A 3601-nucleotide genomic window follows, 5' to 3' on the forward strand; every position below is an offset into this window, starting at 1 on the left:
ACACAAGCAAGAGAATGCAGCAAGCCCCCAGGAAGAGAACAACCTTAAAGTTCCTTACAGAGGCCAATAACCTTTGTGATCGATGTACATCAAATTGTTCACTTAAAAAAAAGAAGTGTTGGACTGGAGAGGTGGCTTAGTAGGTAAGACCACTGACTGCTCTTCCAGAGATACTGAGTTCAAATCCCGCAACCACATGGTAGCTCACAACCATCTGTAATGGGATCTGGTGCCCTCTTCTGGTGTGTCTGAAGAAAGTGACCGTGTGTACTCATATAAATTAAATAAATAAATATTTTAAAGAGGAGGAGGAGGCGGCAGTAGCAGCGGAGGGGGTACACACCAGAAATCCCAGCAGAGGCCAGCCTGGTCTACAGAGTGAGTTCCAGGACAGTCAAGGCTACACAGAGAAACTGTCTGGAAAAACAAAACAAAACAGATGAGCAAAACCTGTTGAAGCCACACAAATGCCCAGAACAGAAGACCATTAGCAACTCAGGGTTCATTGCTCACGAGGGCAGTCGAGATCTGGGGACCCTCACCATCTTACTGTTAGTTTCAATCCAGAAACACCTGACCACTTAAAGGCACCACTACTGGGGGCTGGTGAGATGGTTCAGCAGGTAAGAGCACCCGACTGCTCTTCCAAAGGTCCTTAGTTCAAATCCCAGCAACCACATGGTGGCTCACAACCATCTGTAACGAGATCTGGCGCCCTCTTCTGGTGTGTCTGAAGACAGCTATAGTGTACTTACATATAATAATAAATAAATAAATAAATAAATCTTTAAAAAAAAAAAAAGGCACCACTACCCCACAAGCAAACGGGACAAATGGCAAAACCACAGCAGAGAAGTGTGTGCTTTCCCCTCCCCCCACCCCACCCACATGAAGCCTGAGCCAACAGGCAGGGAGCAGGTGCAAGGCTGCGAAGCTTGCCTAATCTGAATCACAGCACACGACCTAGGGGAGGGGCAGTGGGAAAGAGGGTGCAACCACCCAAGACAACCTTCTGGGAAGTAGTAATTTATGTCTTGGGTGGAGGCCTCTCCAAGTTGCCAAAGCTCGTGAGTAGGCACAGACACTGAACGTGCACTCTTTTTTGTTGTCTATACAATTGAAGTTTGATTTGAGACAGGGTCTTACTATGTAGCCCTGGCTAACCCAGAATTCTCTATGTAGACCAGGCTAGCCTTAAAGTCAAAAGATCTGCCTGCCTATGCCTCCCAGGTGCTGAGATTAAAACTGTGAACACCACACTCTTATATTTTAGGCAGTTAAGAATGTTATTTCTTGGGGCTGGAGAGATGGCTCAGTGGTTAAGAGCACTGTCTGCTCTTCCAGAGGTCCTGAGTTCAATTCCCAGCAACCACATGGAGGCTCACAGCTATCCGTAATGGGATCTTCTGGCATGCAGACATATATGCAGATAGAGCACTTGTGTATAAAATGAATAAATAAAATCTTGTTTATTGTTGTTGTTTTTAACATATGAAGCTGTTTAGTGAGGTTGTAAGCAATTTAAAACACCAGTTTGTGAGGTCACATCCTGCTTGTCAGGGAGAACTGAGATCGCAGGGAGCCTTGAAGCTGAGGAACATCTTTAATCTTTGGCAAAATCTGTGAGTCCACCGTTTTCTGACCAGCCTTTCACTGCTCTGTATCTCATATTTCTCCTTCTCTGTGTGGAAGTTCTCGCCCTCCTGATGCCTGGGCTGGCGGCTGCTGCTTCTTGAAGTAAGCGTCCGTCAGGTGTTTGGGGATTTTCACCTCGCTGATAGCAGCTTTTGTAGAGGTGGCGATGACAAACTTCCGGTGTGTCTCTGTTGATGGCAAGAGGTCCAGTCACAAGCAGCAAGCCACTGCCCAGCTGCTTCAGAAGAAGCACTCTCGTGTCCCTGTGGTGCCAGTGAGGATGATCGACCAGGACCGTCCCGGGAGTGATGCTGGAGCGCAGCCTTCTCACTGCTGCTGAAGGGCTCCGTGCCATGTCAGCAGCTTCCCAGGCACGTCTTCGGTGGGATAATACCTAGGCATTTTTTAAAGCTTCACCACCGGGGTGCCACCATTCTTGTCCCCATCAACTGTTTTTGTGACAGTAGCAAGGACCCTTTCCTTTTCTTCTCCTTCTCAACCTTGGACTTGGCAGCGGAGTATTTCCTTTTGTACAAGGCCTTTCTGGAATACATAGCAGATTGGGAGTACCTGCCAATTCCTCTAACCAGGGCAGGGTTTTGACTGCAATGGGGCTTCCCCTTCCTGGGCTTTTACCCTTTTTGGCTGCACCAGTGGCCCAGGGACCAGAGGTACCATCATCACCTCCAGCCTTCTTGGCTGCAGGTTTCTTCTCCTTTGTATCAGGCTTCTCCGCCTTTTTACCTGCCATCTTGCAAGACGGAAAAGAGAACTAAGGCAGTGGCTTCCAGTCTATAAGCAATGACCATAAATAAAATCTTTTTTAAAAAAGAATGTAGCTGGGCGTGGTGGCACGCCTTTAATCTCAGCACTTGGGAGGCAGAGGCAGGTGGATTTCTGAGTTCGAGGTCAACCTGGTCTACAGAGTGAGTTCCAAGACAGCCAGGGCTACACAGAGAAACCCTGTCTCGAACCCCTCCCCCCTCCCAAAAAAAAAAAAAAAGAATGTTATTTCTCTACCCAGGGCCAGAGTCAAAATCATAAGCCATTCCTTTTTCTTTTTACTAGATCTAGTTCTTTTGATAAATAAATAATAAATAAATAAATCATGTAATCAGGTAGATTAAAAGGAAAGGAAAGGGAGGAAGGGACACGAGGACACGAGGAACCCACGGCTCCATCCGTGGGTTCAGGCACCTGTTGCCAAGCCTGATGACCTGACTTCAATCCCGAGGACCCACAGAGTAAAAAGAGAACTGATACCCACAAGTTTTCCTCTGACCTCTAATCTCTGCTACACACACAAACACTAAATAAATATAATAATAAATAAATAAACAAATGTATAGACCAGCTCTGCTTGACCAGAAGGGAATGGTTCTTCCACGGTGGGACACAGAGCCCTGCTTCCTTAGCCCAGCCCCCTTTCACACAGCATTGTCAGTCTTAAGGAGCACAGTCAAGGCCCTTCTCCATCCTTAAAATTCAGAGTGTTTTCAGGGAAACAGAAGGTGGAGTCCAAGCAGACCGAAGGGAACCAGCCTCAATGACCATGCCTGCTAATTAATGTCTGGCGTTTAATAGCTGCCTATGAGTCCCTCTCAAGAGGTAGGCATTAAAATCACTTAGGTGACCAGTACTGAGTTGATCTGGCTACTTTAGGCTGAAACAAGGTAGAAACATTTATGTCTTCAGCCTTGCTGGACTCCAGATCTTGGAAGAAGATCAGGGGCCCAGACAGATGGATTTAGGTTTTCATATGACCCCCTGAGGGTCGATCAACTCTGAATAGAAAGAGATAAATTAGCCAGGCAGTGGTGGCGCATGCCTTTAGTCCCAGCACTTGGGAGGCAGAGGCAGGCAGATTTCTGAGTTTGAGGCCAGCCTGGTCTACAAAATGAATTCCAGGACAGCCAGGGCTATACAGAGAAATCCTGTCTCAGAAAGAGAGAGAGAGAGAGAGAGA

The 3601-nt window shown here is 47.1% G+C and overlaps 1 pseudogene; it reads right to left on the minus strand.

Moving 5' to 3' along the window:
• Positions 1-1521: 1521 nt before the first annotated feature.
• LOC110290291 (large ribosomal subunit protein eL6 pseudogene) lies at positions 1522-2386 on the minus strand (annotated as a pseudogene).
• Positions 2387-3601: the final 1215 nt, after the last annotated feature.

The sequence above is a fragment of the Mus caroli genome, unplaced genomic scaffold (genome assembly GCF_978045245.1).
Source record: "Mus caroli unplaced genomic scaffold, Mus_caroli_1 scaffold_2, whole genome shotgun sequence".
NCBI lineage: Eukaryota > Metazoa > Chordata > Mammalia > Rodentia > Muridae > Mus > Mus caroli.